This window comes from Eumetopias jubatus, unplaced genomic scaffold (assembly GCF_037043125.1).
Source record: "Eumetopias jubatus isolate StellerSeaLion01/CBP00866 unplaced genomic scaffold, mEumJub1_p1.0 scaffold_9, whole genome shotgun sequence".
Taxonomy (NCBI): Eukaryota; Metazoa; Chordata; class Mammalia; order Carnivora; family Otariidae; genus Eumetopias; species Eumetopias jubatus.
Window position 1 is genome coordinate 77,479,492 of NW_028274815.1, and position 21,329 is coordinate 77,500,820.

General features: G+C 36.5%; 1 protein-coding gene across 1 annotated transcript in view; it reads right to left on the reverse strand.

Moving 5' to 3' along the window:
* The window catches only part of TMEM131 (transmembrane protein 131), a 221,887-nt gene that overhangs the window by 141,822 nt on the left and 58,736 nt on the right, over positions 1–21,329 (reverse strand). The window lies entirely within an intron of this gene.

The following is a 21,329-nucleotide window of genomic DNA, read 5'->3' on the forward strand; positions in this document are numbered from 1 at the left end:
GGGAACTCAAGGTTGTGGGGGCAGAGCAAGAGGGAGACAGCCTTTTAAAACTAAAGAAATACAGGGGCGCCTGGGTGGCTCAGTCGGTTAAGCATCTGCCTTCGGCTCAGGTCATGATCCCAGGGTCCTAGGCTTGAGCCCCGCATCGGGCTCCCTGTTCCGCGGGGAGCCTGCTTCTCCCTTTCCCTCTCCCCCTGTGCTCGCTCTCTCTCTCAAATAAATAAAATCTTAAAAAAACACCTAAATAAATATGAAAGAACTATGAAAATGTTGGAAAGGTGCTGTGAAAGAGAATAAATAGGTGATGTGCTTCAATATGTCATGAGGGAAGGCCTGTCTGAAGAGATCACATCGACGCGGAATGTGATCAAGTGTAAAAAAGCTGTGTGTGGAAACAGGGCTGTGTGGTGGTGGAAAAAACAACATGCACACAGGTCCAACTTCAGGAAAGAGCCTGGATATTCAAGAAACAGGTCTATTTGGATGGAGGTCAGAGGGATGGGGGAAGAAAAGTAGAAATGAGGTTGGAGTGCTGGGCGGGGGCTAGACTATGTTATGTCCTGGTAAGAAGCCACGGGTAACAAGTTTGGAATGTGCTCTACTCTAAATGCAGTACAAGGGGTCTGAAGGAGTAAGAGCGACAGAGACAGACATGGTCTGATTTAACTTTAAAGACACTATTCTGGTGGCAGTGTAGAAAGGATGGATGAGAGGAGAACAAGACAGAAAGCAAGAAACTGGTTACAATTGAGGAAGATAAGTTCTTAATAATATGTGAGAAAATGCCAAAACTCTAAGGAATACCATCAGTGAACTTATCCCAAAAGGTTAGCTTCTATGTGGTAATTAGAAAAAGCAGTAGAGTTGTGGCATTATTTTTCCCATTAGTATATATTATTTTGCAATGGTATTTTGGAGACTGTATATGGAAGAAATATGGCAAATGTGGGAAAATAATCCTTATTGTTTGAAAGTGAAAGCTTGGGTGAAGGTGAAGTGTCAGGATGTCTGTAATTTTCTTTAAAATGTTTTAGCAATATGACTTGCATGTGTATGGAAGTATGTGTGTGTATAAAGCAAATATGACAAAATGTTAATCTATCTCAGTGGTAGATAAATGGGTATTTATTCTCAACTCTTCTTATTTTCTGTGCTTAAAAATACGTTTAACTTTTCATTATGAGGAAATTTTTTAAAGTATTTATTTGAGAGAGAGAGCAAGAGAGAGAGAATGCACAAACAGGGGAGAGGGGCAGAGGGAGAGGGAGAAGCAGGCTCCCCGCTGAGCAGGGAGCCTGGACACAGGGCTCAATCCCAGGACCCTGAGATCATGACCTGAGCTGAAGGCAGATGCGTAACCGACTGAGCCTCCCAGGAGCTCCCCAAATTTTTCATTATGGGAGAAAATCTTTGCAAATTATATATCTGATAAAGGGTTAATGTACAAATATATAAAGAACCACTATAATTCAACCTTGCTATTGATAAACAGCAAATAAACAAACCTGATTAAAAAATGGGTGGGGGGCAGCCTGGGCAGCTTAGTCGGTTAAATGCCTCTTGGTTTCGGCTCAGGTCATGATCTCAGTGTCCTGAGATCAAGACCCGCGTTGTACACCACTCAGTGTGGTGTCTGCCAGAGATTCTCTCTCTCCCTCTCTCTCTCTGCCCTTCCCCTGCTTGCATGCTTGCTCTCTCTCTAAAATAAATAAATAAATCTTTAAAAAAGGGGGGGGGTGAACGCCTTGATAGGCATTTCTCCAAAGAAGATATTCAAATGGCCAATGGGCCCATGAAAAAGATGCTCAGTATCACTAATTATTAGGGAAATGCAAAGCAAAACTACAATGAGATACCACCTCATTCCCATCAGAATAGCTACAATCAAAAAACCAGAAAATAACAAGCGCTGGTAAGGTTGTGGAGAAATTGCTATTCTTGTGCACTGTTAATGGGAATGTAAAATGTGGTGCTGTGGTGGAAAATGGTATGGTGGTTCCTCAAAGAATTAAACATAGAATTACCACATGATCCAGCAATTCCACTTCTGGGCATATACCCAAAAGAACTGAAAGCAGGAAGCAGGGACTCAAATACATGGACATCCATGTTCATAGCAGCATGGTCCATAGCAGTGTGGAAGTAATACAGGTGTCTACCAATGGATAAATGGACAAACAAAATGTGGTTTATATGTACAAAAGAGCATTATTCGGCCTTAAATAAAGGAAGAAAATTCTGACATATGCTACAACATGGATGAACCTCGGAAACAAAGTCTATACTAAGTGAAATAAACTGGTCACAAAAGGACAAATACTACATGATCCTATTTATACGAAGTACTTAGAATAGTCAAACTAATAGAGATAGGATGAAGAATGGTGGTTGTCAAGGGTTAAGGGGAAGGGAATGAGGAGTTGTTTAACAAGTACAGAACAGTTTCAGTTTGGGATAATGAAGAAGTTCTGGAGCTGGATGGTAGTGATGCAAAAACAAATAGGAATGTATTCAGTGTCACTGAACTATATACAATTAAAATGGCTAAAACTGTAATTTTTATGCTAGATGTATTTTACTACAATTTTTAAAAAGCCATAGTAATGAAGACAGTGTGGTACTGGCATAAAGATAGACAAATAGATCAAGAGAACTGGAGAAAGTCCAAAAATGGACTTATACAGTCATCTGATTTTCAATAAAGGCATCAATGCAGTTCAATGGAGAACCTTGTATCTTTTCAGCAAATGGTGCTAGAACAACAGGACAAACTTATGTAAGGGAAAAATGAGCCTTTATCCTTATGTCACACCATGTACTCAAATTACTTTTATACATATAATAGTTTTAAGCATAAAAATTAAAATTATACAGCTTCAACAAGAAAACTTAGGAGATTATCTTCACAATCTTGGAAACAGAGATTTCATGAATAGGACAAAAGCCACTAACTGTAAAAGAAAAAACTGACAGGACTTCATAAAAAATTTTAAAATATGCTCACCAAAAGACATTGTTATGAAAATGAAAAGGCAAACCATATACTGAGAGAAGACTATTTGCAAATAAAATATTTGATGAAAGACTTGTATACTGAACATATAACTTGTGACTATGAATTTAAAAACCACACCATTTTTTAAAATAAGCAATTATAAAAGTGTCAGCTAAGCATAAAAAAGATGCTCAGTGTGTTATTAAGGAAAAGCAAATTTAAACTATAATGATATATATACTCCTATTATAATGTCCAAAACTGAAAATACACCAAGAGTTGGAGAGAATGTGGAACAACTAGAACCTACATACATTGTTGGTGGGAACGTAAAATAGAACCACCACTCTAGAAAAAGCTTGGCAATTCTTTACAAAGTTAAACATACCCCTATCATATGATGATGCCACTCCACTCCTAGATACTTGCCCAAGAGAAACACAAGAAAAGCACGTGCACATGAATGGTTATAGCAGCTTTATGTTTATAGCAGGTCAATACTGGGACAACCCAATTTTCTGTTAAAGGTGAATGGATAAATGAACTGTGGTGTATCTACACAATAGAATACTACTCAGCAATAAAAAAAATAAAGCCTGGGAACCTTTCTTTTTTCTTTTAACATTTATCATTTTACAATAATATTATTTTTAAAAGAGCAGAAATAACATTTGAGCAGAAAAAAGAATAAACTGATGATACAATATAGATGAATCTCAAAATAATTATGCTGAGTCAGACATCCCCCTCTCCACCAAAGTACATTCTGTGTGAATGCATTTATATAAAATGGTTTACAATTTCAACTGATAGTGACAGCAGATCAGTGATTACAATTGCCTAGAAATGGAGAGTGAGGGTGGAGGGATTGATTACCAAGGGTCACAAGTAAACTTTTGGGCGTGATGGATATGTTATCTTGATTGCAGTGATGGTTTCACAAGTGTATAAATATTTAAACTCTTTAAACTGTACACTTTAAACACGTACAGTTCATTGTGTGTCACTCATACTTCAATAAAGAACGTAACCTAAGAATTCTAGAACATGCAAGACTGGTTCTCATGTGAAGTTGACAGAAAGGGAACTCAGAAAGTTTATCACCCATGTACACTTTCTTAGGGGGAAAAAATTCTTCATGAAGACAATCTGGCCAACAAGATTACTCATGAAGAATTGCAAATGAGGAAGCAGTCTTGTGAAAGATAGGCAGATGGTCACGGCAAACCGTGGAAATACGATCCGAAAAGCAGAAAGTAAATGTTGTTTTTAAAGTGTAAGCCACAAAATAGAAAAATCATTTAATCATAATAAACAAGAATAAAAATCTCAGCACATGCCAACAAAACACCCTAAGTATTGAAACAGAAAGATCACAATAGACACCATCTTGTTTTTGAAGTAATTTGAGAAATATAGGTTTAAACATATTTTAAATGTACATCTGAAAATTAAGCTCCTAAATCAAGAGAAAACAAAAGAGAAGATAAAAATTAGATGGAATAAGTATATATAGAGTATGATTAAATGAGATAAACTCATCTATTTAAAAAAGACAAAGGACTGTGTTAGAAAACCAAAGCTCAGCTATAAACTGTAAATACCTAATACAAAATGATGCAGAAATGTTGACAAACAATGGGCAAAAACAGACAGGGTAAACGCCCCTAACCCCAAAAAAGGGAAGAGAAAAAGCACACAGATAAGGGTTACAACATTAATAATCTTATAATGAAAAGATTTGTGAGTCTGTGGGTTTTAATTTGTATTTTCTGGGTGGATAATATGGTTGAGCAGTTTTCAAATGTCCTTTTTGCCATCTGTAATCCTTTTCAGTGAACTGTCTGGTCATGTCCTTTGCTGATTCCTTACTGGATTTTATTACTGAGTTTTGAGAGTTCTTGATAAATTCTAAAAACTAGGTCCTTTGTCAGATATATGGTTTGCAAATATTTTCTCTTAGTCTATATACTGGCTTTTTATCTTCTTCACATGGTCTTTGGCAGAACAAGCTTTTAACTTACAAATTTCTCCTTTATGGATTGTACTTCTGGTATCAAGTCTTTGGTGTCAAGAACTCTGCCTAGGCCTGTATCCGGTAGCTTTCCTCCAATGTTTTCTTCTAAAAGTTTTATAGTTTTATATATCTTTTGTATAGTTGTATATTTAAGTCTATCTACAATCATTTATGAGCTAATTTTTGTATAAGGTATGAGAGTTGTCTATTTTAATATCTTTTGGTGTTCTTTGTTCCTAGTTTTTAAGACTAGTTTTGAGCCAGCTATTTAATTTTTTTGGTATCATTTATTTTTATAAGAGGGTACGAAATGCTAATGTGAAGAGAAACAGAGTCAAAAAGGCATGAGACAGAGAGCAGATACCTCTGAGAAGACTCAGAATTTGAAGTAAAAAACAAAACCAAAACCAAAGAACCTGTGTTCAAACACCAGCTCTGCTCACACTAGCCAGGTAACCTTGGGAAATAAGTGAGGAGACTTTCTGTCAACTGTGAAGAGTTGTACAGATGTTAGCCTCTGATGAGGGCCTTCTAGTGTCCCACATATCTCCCTCCAAAAACAGGCAATTAACTTGACATGAGGAGAAATAGCTGCTCTGGGCATAAAATTAATTGTTATATTGTAAAACTGACTATGCAGAATGAGAATCAGAGCTATATCTGCAGAGAAAATCATGGAAAAGAAATAAATCAAAGTATTAACTTGTATTACATTTAGGTATTGGGATACAAGAATAACTCCCAAGTCCCCATTCTAGAGCACACTGGTTCAGAACTTAGGCTTTAGAGTCCAAAAGCTTGATTTTGAGTTCTAGCTTTACCACTTACTAGTCACTTATTGGGTTAAGTTACTTAAGCTCTCTATTTTTTATTATCTCCCCCAAAAAATGATCATATAATTAATAACTATCTCATGTATTTGAGAATTTAAAAGAGGGCCTGGAACTTGGCAATATCCAGTAAATACTACTTATAATTATTATTTTTCCAAATTTTCCATATTTTTTACAAGCATATATTTCTTTTGTAATAGAATCACTTTTTTAAAGTGTATATAAAGTGTAAAAAGTACTCACTTTATATACAGTACTTTTATAATTCTGTGCATGTCAAAATCACAGCTCCCTTTCCCTTTATCTTAAGAAAATAGTAAGGCCATTCCCAAGAAAATTTTGAACAGTGGTTGATAATCTACAGTCCATAAGCCAAGTCCAGCCTGCCACCAAATTTTTGTTTTTGTTTTTCCCTTTTTACTATAGTAAAACACACATAATGTAAAACTTACCATCTTAACTATTTTTAATTGTACGGTTCAGTGGCATTAAATACATTTGCAGTGTTGTGCAACCATCACTACCACATATCTCTAGAACATCTTTCATCTTGCAAACTTGAAACTCTGTACCCATTAAACAACTCTCCATTCCCTCCTCCTTCCAGGCCTGGCAAGCACCATTCTATTTTGTCTCTACGATTTTGACTAGTCTAAGTACTTCATATAAGTAGAACCATACAGTATTTATCGTTTTGTAACTGACTTATTTCACTTAGTGTATGTCCTTAAGATTCATTCATGTTATACCGTATGCCAGGCTTTCCTACCTTTTTAAGGTTGATAAGTGTTCTATGTATAAACTTTATTTTGTTTATCCATATATCTGTCAATGGACCCCTGAATTGCTTCCATGCTTTGACACAGTATATCATCCTTTTTATATGCTGCTACATTCAGTTTGCTAGTCTTTTGTTGAGGACTTTGCATCTATGTTCATAGGGGATACTGTCTGTACTTTTACTTTCTTGTTGTATCATTGGCTTTGGTATCAGAGTAATGCTGGCATCATAAAATCAATTAGGAAATGTTCCCTTCCTCTTAAATTTTTTGGAAAGGCTTGGAAGTATTGGGAGTTTTTCAAATGTTTGGTGGAATTCACCAATGAAGCCATCAGGTGCAGGTTTTCTTTGTTGGGAGATTTTGAATTACTGATTGAATCTTACCAGTTATATAGGTCTCTTCAGATATTTCTATTTCTTTATGATTTAATCTTGGTAGGTATTATGTTTCTTAGAATTTGTCCATTTGAGGCTATCCAATTTGTTGGTGTACAACTGTTCATAGTACTCTCCTCTAATCCTTTTTATTTCTGTATGATCCCTAGCGATGTCCCCACTTTCATCTCTGAATTTAGTAATCTGGCCTTCTTTCATTCTTAATCCACGTAGGTAAGACTTTGTCAATGTTGTTGATATTTTCAAAGAACCAATTTTTGGTTTCAGTTATTTTCTCTATTTTTCCTATTTTCTAGTTCACTTATGTCTGTTCTAATCTTTATTACTTCTTTCCTTTTGCTAGCTTTGGGTTTAGCTTGTTCTTATTTTTATAGTTCCTTAAGTTGTAAAGTTAGGTTACTGATTTGAGATTTTTTTTTTTTTTTAACATAAGCATTTACAGCTATAAATTTCCTCCTTATCACTGCTTTTGGTGTATCACAGTTTTTTGGTATGTTGTTTTCATTTTCATTCATCTCTCTATATAGTTTCTAATTTCCCTTGTGTAATTTCCACAAATTTGCAAATTTTTCAGTTTTCCTTCTGTGTCTGATTTCTAATTTCATCTTCTTGTGGTTGGAGATGATACTCTGTATGATATATATCTTACAAAAACTATTGAGTACTTCTGGGAAGATGGCAGAGTAGGAGGATCCTAACCTCACCTCTTTCCCACAGACACACCTAGATAACAGCTACATCAGTGTAACTAACCAAGAAAACAATGTGAAGACTGGAAGAACAGACTTGTCACAGTTAATTGTAAAGAGGCGACACTGAAAAGGGTAGCAGGGGCAGAAAGGTGGTCGGGAATCAATCTGCCAACGAGGCTAATCACAAGAGGAAGGATACAACAAGCATGTGGAAATGATAAGAGCAAACTCCACATCAGGTATCTCAGACATGGGGACCTACCCTAAGAAGATGAGACCACATAACATTTGGCTTTGAAAACCAGTGGGGCTTAACTTTGCAAGTTTTACAGTCAGTGGAGCTTGACTCTGGGTACTTTAAAAATCAGTGGGCTTAGTTCTGGGAGAGCCAGAGGCCTTAGGAAACCGAGTCCCTGCTTTTAAAGAGAAAACGAGACAATCCCATGGAGATACTTCATAGAAGCAGAAGTTTGAAAAGCATCTGGGGTATATGTGAAAGTGATTTATTTACTAAAATCAGAACATGTGCTAGAAGAGCAGGGATCTTTAGGAGACTTCTCTAAGAACAAAAGAACTTTCCATCCCCCACCCTTCCACATAGCTGGACACCTGTGGGAGCCAGTAAAAACACCTTACTTACTAAGACTGTGCATCACACATCAGCATTTTCCTGCAGATCTGCCCCATCCAACCTGCCCTACTTATTAAGAGTCCCTTCAAAGTGGCTCCTGCTCTGTCACTTCCAGCAAGTAGTCCTGGCAGGGACCAGTACCACTCCAAAGTAACCCCTGCTCTGGGAAAAGGGGAAGATAACCATACACACCAGTTTGACTGCAGCCCCAGCAGATGAACTGGGTGTAGACCCCTGGTCTGACTGCCAGCCCTGTCCACCAACAAAACCCTCCCAAGGGGCACTATGAGACAGCACTGCAGTTCCATGTAACTGTAGGCTGGGGAAATGGGCTGTGAGCAGGCATCTGGTCTGACCACTAGATACCACCCAAATACAAGTGCAAGGTGGCCCCAGACTGGCTCCTTAACAACACAGGGACCAAACTGTGGCCCAAACAGGTAAAGTGGGCAGTTTCAGCTGACTGGATTGAAAGCAAACATAGCTCAGCCACAACAGCAGGGCACACGCAACCTTCACAGGAGATACCCCTTGAAGTGCCTGGTTCTGGTAAACATGGGTCGTTGTGCTACAGGGCACCAAAGGAACTCTTCTTCTGAAGGCCACTTTCAAAATCAAGGAACAGGGCTGATTTTTCCTAATTCATAGAAATAAACAAAGAGACAAAATGACGACACAGGAATATGTCCCAAATGAAGGAACAGAACAAAAAACACCAAAAAAGCTACATGAAATGGAGATAAGCAGTGTACATAATAAAGAATTTAAAGTAATGGTCATGAAGATACTTACTGGATTTGAGAAAAGAGTGGAGGATCTCAGTGAGACCTTCAACAAAGAGATAGAAAATATAAAAAAGAACCAATCAGAGATGAAGAACTCAATAAGTGAAATTAAAAATACACTAGAATCAATAGCATATTAAAGGAGGCAGAAGAACAGATGAGTGAGCCTGAAGACAGAGTAATGGAAAGCAAACAAGCTGAAATAGCAAAAAGAAAAAAGAATAGTAAGAAATGAGAATAGGTTAGGGGAACTCAGCAACATCATTAAGCATATAACATTTGCATTACAGGGATCTGCGGAGAAGAAAGAGAAGAGGGGGCAAGAAATTTATCTGAAGAAATAATAAGCTGAAAAATTTCTGACTCTGGGGAAGAAAACAGATATGCAGATCTAGGAGGCACAGAGAATCCCCAACAAAATCAACCCAAGGAGGTCCACACCAAGACACATAATAATTAAAATGGCAAAAAGCAGTGATAAAGAGAGAATTTTACTTTTTTTTAAAAAGATTTTATTTATTTATTTGACAGAGAGAGAGATAGTGAGAGTAGGAACACAAGCAGGGGGAGTGGGAGAGGGAGAAGCAGGCTTCCCGCAGAGCAGGGAGCCCGATGTGGGACTCGATCCCAGGACCCTGGGATCATGACCTGAGCTGAAGGCAGATGCTTAATGACTGAGCCACCCAGGCACCCCTAAAGAGAGAATTTTAAAAGCAGAAAGAAAAAACAGTTACATTCAGAGGGGAGCCCCATAAGGCTGTCAGCTGATTTTTCAGCAGAAACTTTACAGGCCGTAAGAGAGTGACATAGTATTTTTTAAAGTGCCGAAGGGAAAAAAACCTTCAATGGAAAATACCCGACCCAGCAAAGCTATCATTCAGAATAGAAGGTGAGAGAAAGAGCTTCCTCAGAAAAAAGTTAAAGGAGTTCATCACCACTAAACCAGTCTGACAAGAAACAGAAAATGTAATTCTTTGAAAAGAAAAGGCCATAATCGGGAGTAAGAGTTATGAAAAGAAAAATTTCACAGGTAAATGCAAATATAATAAAAGCAGTAGATTCATCACTTATAAAAACAATGAAGACATTAAAGCACAAAAACAGTAAAATCAACTGCATACATAAAAATGAGTCAAAGGATTCACAAAATAAAAGGATGGAGAGTATTGCATTATATACATAGAATGTGCATGTGGAGGAGTAAAAATTTAGTGCTTCTAGAATCAATTCAAACTTAAGTGACCATCAACTTAATATTGACTGCCATCTGCATAAAGCATGTGTCTTAACCTAATAGAAACCACAAATCAAAAACCTGTAATGGATACGCAAAAAATTAAAAGGAAGAAATCCAAGCATATCACTAAAGAAAGCCATTAAACAACAAGGGAAAAGAGCAAGAGAAGAAAGGAACAGAGAACTACAAAAACAACCATAAAACAAGTTAACAAAATGGCAATAAGTACATATCTATCAATAATTATTTTGAATATGAATGCACTAAATGCTCCAATCAAAAGACACAGGGTGATGGAATGGATGATAAAGCAAGACCCATCTATATGTGGCCTACAGGAAACTCATTTCATACCTAAAGACACAGCAGATTGAAAGTAAAGAGAAGTTAAAATATGTACCATGCAAAATGAAATTAAAGATAGGGTAGCACACTTTTATCATGAAAAATGGACTTTTAAAAGAAAGACTAACAAGAGACAAAGGACACTGCATAATTATAAAACAATCAAAGTGAATATAACAATTGTAAATATTTATGCACCAAACATGAAAGCACCTAAATATATAAAGCAACTTTTAACAGACGTAAAAAAAAAAAAGAAATTGATAGTATTACAGTAAAAGTAGGGGACTTTAATGCTCCACTTAACTCAATGAATTAATCATCCAGAAAGAAAATCAACAAAGGAACAATGGCTTTAAATGACACATTGGGCCAGAGGACCCAACAGATATATTCAGAACATTCCATCCCCAAACAGCAGAATACGCATTCTTTTTAAGTGCACAAGGAATATTCTCCCAGATAGATCATGTTAGGCCACAAAACAAGTCTAAATAAATTCAAAAAGACTGAAATCATATCATGCATCTTTTCTGACGACAACAGTATGAAACTAGAAATCAATCTCAAGAAAAAAACGTGCAAAGAACACAAACACATGGAGGCTAAAGAACACGCTACTAAACAATGAATGAGTCAACCAAGAAATCAAATGAGAAATAAAAAAATACACGGAGATAAATGAAAATGAAAACAATGGTCCAAAATCTTTGGAGTGTAGCAAAAAGTGTTTTTTAAAAGGGCAGATTATAGCCATACAAGCCTAGCTCAAGAAGCAAGAAAAATCTCAAATAAGCAATAAAACCTTACACCTACAGAAGCTAGAAAAAGAAGAAAAAAAGCCCAAATCTAGCAGAAGGAAAGAAATAACAAAGATTAGAGGAGAAATAAATGAAACAGAGACTAAAAAACAATATAACAAATCAATGAAACCAGGGATTGGTTCTTTGAAAAGATCAACATAAGTGATAAAACTTTACCAAGATTCATCAAAAGAGAGAGAGAGAGAGAGAGAAGACTCAAACTCAGAAATGAAGGAGGAGAAATAACAACTGAAACTACAGAAATATAAAGGATTATAAGAGTATTATGAAAAATTATATGCTAACAAATTGGACAACCTAGAATAAATGGATACATTCCTAGAAACATAAGCCCCCTAAACTGAATCTGGAAGAAAGAGAAAATTTGAACAGACTGATTACTAGCCATGAAATTGAATCAGTAATCAAAAAACTCCCAACAAATAGAAGTCCAGGACTAGAAAAATTCACCAGAGAATTCACTAGGTGAATTCTACCAAACATTCAAATAAGAGTTAAAGCTATTCTTCTCAAATTATTCCAAAAAAATAGGAGGAAGGAAAGCTTCGAAATTCATTCTACAAGGCCAGCATTACCTCAATACCAAACCCAGATAAAGACACTACCAAAAAGGAAAACTACAGACCAGTATCTCTGATGAACACAGATACAAAAATCCTCAACCAAATATTAGCAAACCAAATCCAACAATATATGAAAAAAAAACCATTCATCATGATCAAGTGGGATTTATTCCAGGGATGCAAAGTCGTCCAATATTTGCAGAAATATAAAAACCATATGATCATCTGCATCTCTTGAGAGAGATACAGAAAAAGCATTTGATGAAGTACATTGATTCATCAAGAAAAGTGTAATCTTAATCTTAACTTCATCCATCCCCACCCGCCCACCTCACCTCTGGCCACCACCAGTTTTTTTCTCTGTATTTAAGAGTCTGGGTTTTGTTTGTTTGTTTTTTTGTTTGTTTGTTTTGTCCTCCAGGTTAATCCATGTTTTTGCAAATGGCAATGTCTCTTTCTTTTATATAATCACCTTCTTTTGTCTCTTGTGACAGTTTCTGACTTAAAGTCCATTTTGTCTGATATAACAGCCACTCCTGCCTCTACTAGTTAGTTTCCATGGAGCATCTATTACCAAGTCTTCTGGCATATGTGTGTCTTTAAAGCTAAAGGGAGTCTCCTACAGGCGGATTATGGTTGGATATTGTTTTTTTTTAAGATCCATTCACAGCCACTCTGTGTCTCTTGATTGGAGAATTTAATCCATTTACATTTAAAGTAATTATTAATAAGTGAGGACTTACTATTGCTATTTTGTTAACAATTCTTCTGATTGTTCTGTAGTGCCTTTGTTCCTTTTTCCTCTCTTGACACTCATTTGTAATCTGATGATTTTTCTTTTGTAGTGGTATATGCTTTGATATCTTTCTATTTGGTGTATCTGCCACAAGGTTTTTCACTTGTGTCCACCATGAGATGTGTAAACAACACCTTATAACATTTTATTTTAAGCTAATAACAATTGAGCTTCAATCACATATGAAAATTACACTTTTACTTCTTCCCCATTTTATGTAATTGATGTCACAATTTACATCATTTATATTATGTATCCATTAACAAATTATTACAGCTATAATTATTTTTCATACTTTTGCATTTTATTTGTTAGAGTTGAAAGCTTATACATTCATACATTTTCATGTTGCTGATATCTTTTCATTTTAGCTTGAATAACTCCCTTGTTTTTTTTTTTTTTTGAGGCAGGTCTAATGGTGATGAATTTCAGCTTTTGTTTGTCTGAGAAAATGTTTATTTCTCCTTCATTTCTGAAGGACAGCTTTGCCAGATATAGTATTCTTGTCAGTTTTTTTCTTTCAGCACTTTGAACACATCATCACATTCTCTCTCGACCTGAAAGGTTTCTGCTAAGAAATCAGGTGACTATCTTAGCCCTGGTGTGACGTCACTTTTCTCTTGATGCTTTCAAAACTTTGTCTTTGACGTTTGATGATTTGATTATAATGTGTTTCAGTGTAGATCTCTTTAAATTTAACCTATTTGGGATCCTGTGGACTTTATGAATCTGGGTCTCTATTTCCCTCCCAAGATTTGGGAACTTTTCAGTCATTATTTCTTTTTTTTTAAATTTTATTTATTTGAGAGAGAGAGAGAGAATGAGAGACAGAGAGCATGAGAGGGAAGAGGGTCAGAGGGAGAAGCAGACCCCCTGCTGAGCAGGGCGCCCGATGTGGGACTCAATCCCGGGACTCCAGGATCATGACCTGAGCTGAAGGCAGTCGCTTAACCAACTGAGCCACCCAGGCGCCCCTCATTATTTCTTTAAATAAGCTTTCTAGCCACCACCACACCCCTCACTCCATACATAAATGAAATATATAATATATTGGTTCATTTGATATAGTCCCATAATTCCTGTAGGCTTTCTTCACTCTTTTATTCTTTTTTCCTTTTGCTCCTCTTCCTAGGTAATTCCAAATAACACATCTTCATGTTGGCTCATTCTTTCTTCTGCTTGAAAAAATCTGCTTTTGAACCCCTCTAAATAAATTTTTTCAATTCAGTATTCCTGTTTGGTTCTTTTTAATTGTTTCTATCTCTGTTGATTTTTTTCTCCCCATGAATGGGCCATACTTTCACATTTCTTTGTATGCATTGTTATTTTTTCTGCTGAAAACTGGACATGTGAATCTAATAATGTAGTAACTCTAGACATCAGATTCTCCCCCTTTCCTAGGGTTTATGTATTTTTTGTTTGTTTCTATTGTTTTTGCTTTTTTGATTATTGTAGGCTCCATCTATCCCAAAACTTAAGGACCTCTCAGGTCTTTTATGAGCCTGAGGCTTTCCCTGAACATTTGTAGTAATTTTCTAATTTCCTCCAAATATGCAATTGTTCTGAATGTCCTACTCATTAATGTCTGGCTCTCAAAAGGGTAAAAAGAGAAAAATAAAAGAGGGAGAAAATGTTGTTAGCCCTCTAAATTTTCTGAGTTACTTCAGGTGGAGAACTTTTCATAATGGGTGGAGTTGCAACAACAGCTACCTTCTTTGTCTACACCTTTGAGATCAGAAGTAACAAGCAGGGCATGGATTCCCAGTATTTTGAGGATAAGCTCCTTTTTTGCCCACCGTGGCTCCTGCAAGCTGTGTACAAGCTGTTCAGTGAATGTGTGCACAGCTGCCTGCCACAGGGCAGGAGGGTGGGAGTAGGTAATTGTTTCTGAACTAAGAACTGAAATGCATAAAATTTACTTCAATTTACCCCAAGCCTTCCCCTGGAAGTTGTAAGCCTTCAAAAGAAATTAGACAGATTCTACCAATACCACTGCTATCTACAGATTCCCCCTGTTTCCTACTCCACCATCTTCCCAGAATCCTCTGCCTGGCACCAGTTTTGGTAAATATAAGTTTTATGACCATCCCTTATGTCTATGGCTGCTTTCATAGTACAATGACAGAACTTGAGTAGTTGGGACGTAGACCATTTCACACAGAAACTCTGAAGTATTTAATACCTGGCCCTTTACATAAAGTCTGCCAACTTCCAGCTGAGAAGAGCAACTGGAGTAATGTTACAATACTTTATTTCCAGGACCATTAAATCCCTACATATGAAAATATTTGACCTAAATATCTAAGTCAACCAACCTGAAATGACATGTCTTCTGATGAAAAACAAACAAAAAATATACAACACTACTGGTATACTGTAATAGAATTCTGATGCTAACCACCTCAAGTCAGCATTAGAATCTACAGATTAAAGGGCACAGTCCCTAACAAGACAGTCCTTACTTCATACACCAACCACAAGTTAGGGATTCTAGGCCATGTGCATTCTGACCAACTGACTCCAAATCTGGGGGGTTTCCATGATTCCTCCCCCTCAAGCTCAGAACTTAAAACTATATTCAAATTAGTTTTCTTCTAAAGAAACACACAGGGTGAGGTCTTAGAGGTCCCTCAAACACAGAACTTCTGAGCCCTCTCTCCATGGAATCAGGGCATATCACTCTCCTGGCACATAGGTGTGCTTACTAACCAGGAAGCTCTATACAGCTTCAGTGTCCAGAATTTTTATTGGAGTTTCACTACAAAGGTATGATTTATTAAATCAGTGGCCACCTATGTGATTGAACTCAATTTCTAGCCTCCTTCTTCTTCTTGGAGGCACGTCTAAACCCACATTATTGGTTTTTCTGGTGACCAGCCCCATCTTAAGTCATCTTATTAGGCATTAACTCAGGTGTGATACAAGGACTCATACATAACAAAGACACTTTTATTACTAAGGACAGTCAAAGATTTGAAGTCTCCCTAGAGATAGAGACTAGCCATATTCTTTGTTATACAAAAACTACCTTGAAATATTCTTGCCAAAAAAGAAAATTTAATCTAAATCTGATCAAAACTCTATATTTAGCTAACAGGTGATAAGAAATCCACAAGACAGAGGTGTATTAAATTACACCAAGAAAACAATATTAGGTCAGCCTAGGTTGTGGGAAATCCTATAGACAAATGATCCAATTTCTTCAACAACAACAAAAAATGGCATGGGGAGGTGGGTTAAAAAAGACTTAAGAGACATATCAATGAAATGCAATGTACAGACCTTGCTTGGATTCTGATTTAAAAAAAACAAATATGAAAAAGAATTTTTGAAATGGTGCAAGAAAACTGATACAGACCAACCAGGTATTAGATGATATTAAGTATTCTGGCTATCTAGTGGTCCATAATAAATTACTTCAAAGTTTAACAGCTTAAAACAGCATTTTATTATTATCCTTCATGTTCTTTTGGGCTGACCGGACTCAGTTGGTTAGATCTCACTTGATGTTTCTCAAATGGCTGCGGTCAGATGTGAGTTATGGCTGATTCATCTGAAAGTTTAAAGGTGCTGCTCACCCACAGTGGCAGGAAAGTGATGATGGCTGGCAGGTGGGCACTCAGCTGGGACCACTGACTGTAGGACTGTATGGGGGCTCTCCATGTGGCTTAGGATCCTCACATCATATCAACTGGGTTCCCAAAAGAAATGTCCCAATTTCTAGAGGTCCCAGAGACCCAGGTAAAAGCTGCCAAGCTTCCTATGACCTAGCATTAATAGTACCAGAATACTGCCATGCTGTATTCAACAAGATACTATTATTATTGCTATACTCAGTATATATTCAGTTATCCACATATCTTTTTTTTAATGTATTTTTTAAAAGATTTATTTATTTTAGAGAGAAAGAGCATGTGCACAAGCACACATGTTGGGGGAGGGGCAGAGGGAGAGAGAGAGAATCTCCAGGAGACTCCCTGCTCAGTGCGAGGAGCCCAATGCAGGCATGGATTCCCCGACCCCAAGATCATGACCTGAGTCACAATCAAGAGTTGGATGCTTAACGAAGTGAGCCACCCAGGTGCCCCTACATATTTTTATTTTTAATGCTCTTTTTCCTTTGTATGTTTGAGCTTCTGAGATCATTTACCTTCAGCCTGAAGAATATTATCCTCCATTATTTTCTTTGGTGCAAATCTTCTGGTGACAGTTTCTCTACATTCTTTTCTGTTTGAAAATGTCTTTATTTTTTCTTTACATGTGAAGGATATTTTCACTGGGTACAGAATTACAGTTCTAATTAGTTTTCAGTAAATTTTATTATTTTTTGACTCCTATTTTTATAAGTCAGCTGTTAGCCAATTCTAGCTTCTTTGAAAGTCTTCTCTCTTTTTTCTCTGGTTGCTTTTAGAATGTATCTGCTTTTGATTTTCAATAGTTTTACTGTATACTGTTCAAATCTCCCTAAAAGGAAGGACTGGCCATCCAGCTATGAAAAAATGCTGCTAGCTATCAGCCCCAGACTACGGTAATGCTGGGATTAACTGTAGTGACTGAAGGCTAAGTTCTTTTTGAGCAACTCCCAGCCAATGAATGGGCCCAGCAGGTGTGGCAGGGCCTGGTACTTCTGTCCAATGTGGGATGCTTCCAAAAAGCAGTCTTTGCTCCAGAGTTCTCCACTGGGTTGGTCAAGATTCTGCATCACTGTCTGAGGCTCTCCCTGCCCAATCCTGTTTCCTTCTCCTTATTTTTCACAGGCAGTAGCCCTCAAATAAATCCCTAGTACTCCTCTAACTCTGTCTCAAGATCTTGCTGAGAATCCCAACTGACACATATGATAAAGAATATCTGTGAGGCGGGGGGTGGAGAAAAGCGATAGTAAACAACACACTTAACAGTGAAATGCTGAAGGTGTTATCTCTGAGATGAGGTATCAAAGTAGGGTCAAAGATACTAAAAATACTACTTATATTCAACATCATACTGACTGTAGCCAGCAAAGTGAAGCAAGAAAAAGAATTAAAAACGAAAAGGATTGGAAAGTTAGAAATACAATGTTATTAACCTGAGATTATAGTTTATGGACCTAGTCCAGAGCATCTACAGATAAGTTATTAGAATCAATAAGCAATTTAGCTAGTTTGCACAGTAACAGTCAATATATAAAAAACAACTGCATTTCTATATTTTATGTTGAGCCATATGATTTACCACTTTTATAGATCCAAAAAGGCAACAGAGCCCAGAAATAGATTCATGCATACATGGATCCCTGACTTATGAATAAAGTGTCACTGAAGAATACTGGGGAAAGAAAATATAAGGGAATAGTCAATAAAGGGTACTGGGACATGTGAATAAATGAGAAATAAAACTATGACATCACACCAATAACAAAGTCAATTTCAGCTAGAATTACAGCCGTAATTATGAAAGGCAAAACAATAAATTTCTGGTTTTTAGACAATAATAAAGGAGAACATTTTTATGACCTTGGATAGGAAAATATTTCCTTAGCAGTACACAAAAAATATAAACTGTAATGGAAAATACAGCTTAAACTACATTAAAATTAAAATTAATTAAAAGTAAGAATTTCTGTTCATCAAAGTCACCATTATGTGTGGAAAGGGTAATCCACCAAGTAGAAGATATTTCTAATATATATATAACCAGAACTGTATCCAGATTTATAAAGAACTCCTATCAAACAAGAGGGAAAAAGACATGCAACCCAACAGTTAAATAGGGCAAAAGATTTAACTGAGATTTCATAAAAGATATCCAAATGGTCAAATAACATGAAAATTTGCTCCACCTTATTAGGAATCAGAGAAATGAAAATTGAAACTACAGTAAGATACCATTACCCACTCTTCAGAATGCTTTAAAACAAACAAACAAACATGAAGTATTGCAGAGCAATTCCTGATGATGGAACTGTAAACTGGAACAAGCTCTTTGGAAAACCATATGGCATTACGTATTAAAATAGAAGATTCATAACCTATGTCCCAGCAGTTGCACTCAACTCTACCAGAAATGCATATGTTCACCAAGAGACAGCATTTATTTATAGCAGCCAAAACTGGAAATAAGTGAAATGTCCATTAACAGCAGAAATTATATATAAATTGGGGGCATATTCATATAATGCAATACTACTCAACAAGGAAAATGAATAACCACAGTCATACTCAACAGCACAGAGAATCTTAGAAACTTAACCCTAAGAAAAAGCTGGGGAAAAAAAAAAAGAATACAAACGGTATGAACTTCAAAAAAACAGATGAAACTATAATGTTTAGAGACACATGCTCAGATGGTAAGACTTCTAGGGAAAGAAATTATCATACACTTCAGGATTATGGCCAACTCTTGGGGACAGTGACTGAGAGAGAGCTTCAGGGGGGAACTTATGAGAGTGTTGGCATGTTTTTAGTTTTTAACTGGGGTGGTGGTTATTTATAGGTGTTTGCTTCGCAAAAACCCCCCACATTTTATGCATGTATATATGGATTATATCTCACAACAAACAGCTTAATTAAAGAAAAAGAAATTAATTAAATTCTTAGATGTCTTTACACTCCTTGGAAAAACACTGAATATAGGATCCCTAACTGACTGCTAGAACCATTTATACTTGCCTATGTCTAGAATGAACCGGATTCATCTTCTAGAATGCAGAGCTTCCAATGGCTCCAACTCCTTTTAGTTACAGAAACTAAAAAAACTTGTCTAGGAGCTCAAGTTATCCCCAATAGCCTCCTTATAACTCCTGTTAAGTTATACTATGGCTATCTTTAAAAAATAGCATCTTTTAAATGTAAGCTCATCCAAGAACAAGAGAACTACTAGACAACCAAACTATATGCTCCCTTACTTATTCAACTGAGTGTTTTGGTGTGTTGCAAGTAACTGTCTAGTTAAGGAAGGCGTCCATAGTCCTTTCCCGACCAACATGACACAGAATAGTAAACAAACTTTCTACAATCTTTTCCCCAACCTTCCCCTGAGAAGAGTGGGAAAAGAGTTATTTCTGTAATATGAACAACTCTGGCTGACTAACAACAGTTCTGCAGCTGAAATACTGGGGCACAACAGAAGTGGAACCTGTTATCTATTATGTGTATATGAAGAGATCTCTTAGACCTGAACTGTCTTCTAAGCGCAGCAATTAGGAATTTATCTCCTTCCTCTAAGGCAACCTTGTTACTTAATCTTTAGGCAGCAGAGCAATGGAAAGTATTACGTATAAGAGCTTTGGAATCAAAATTACTTCTTATTCTTCTTGTACCCCTTATTAGTACTGAAATTTGGGGCCAATTAATGAACTAGCTGAGACTCCAGCAAGTACTTAAAAAATACGAGTTCTGGCTATCCCTGCCTTAGGTACCTGAAAGCCAGGTAGTGAGTAGAGATAACAGATGCCTATAGGTTATGAGAACGACCAACGAGCATACAATGAAAAGAATATTCCTCTTTCTTGACCAAAGTGAGAAAACAAAATTATGTAGTCCTATAGTTATGAGCTTTAAAAAACAAAACTCTGCATGTATTTTCAACTCATGAACATTATGGAGCTTGCCTTCCAACATCTTAAAATTCTGTTTATTGTTCTGGTAGAGTAGTGAAAGAAAGAGAGAGAGAGAGAGAGAAAAGAAAGAAAGAAAGAAAGAAAGAAAGAAAGAAAGAGAGAGAGAGAGAGAGAGAGAGAGAGAGAGAGAGAAAGAAAGAAAGAAAGAGAGAAAGAAAGAAAGAAAGAAAGAAAGAAAGAAAGAAAGAAAAGAAAGAAAGAAAAGAAAGAAAGAAAAGAAAGAAAAGAAAGAAAGAAAGAAAGAAAGAAAGAAAAAGAAAGAAAGAAAGAAAGAAAGAAAAAAAGAAAGAAAGGAAGGAAGGAAGGAAGGAAGGAAGGAAGAAAGAAAAGAAAAGAAAAAGAAAGAAAGAAAAGAAAAAGAGAAAGAAAGGAAGGAAGAAAAAGAAAAATACAAACCTAGCCTTTTCCTTGGGCTTTATTTTCATTTGTTTATAAGAAAGTTAGATTAGGGAACAGATTAAGGCTTTTAAGTATATCTTTTGTTATTCAATCTCATAATCTATCAAAGGAATGGGTCAAGAAGAGCCAACCACTCACATCAGTTAGGACTGGAATGGTAAGTTTAAAATACTTCTTGACCTGTACCCCCTATGGTGATGAGTCTTCTGTTGAGAAGCAGAATCCTCAGTGTCTGTTCCTCTTAGGAAATACTTCATCTTTCTATATTCTATATACCAAATCTTAGTAGTCTTGCCAAACAGGAATGGCAATAGCCAAAGCACCAACTACAGAAAACATGGGCTAAGAGGATTATTGTGATTTCTAATCATAACCTATTATTATTAGTGGTAACCCAGGCAATGCACTGGAAGGAACTGCACATGCGTGGTGCTGTGG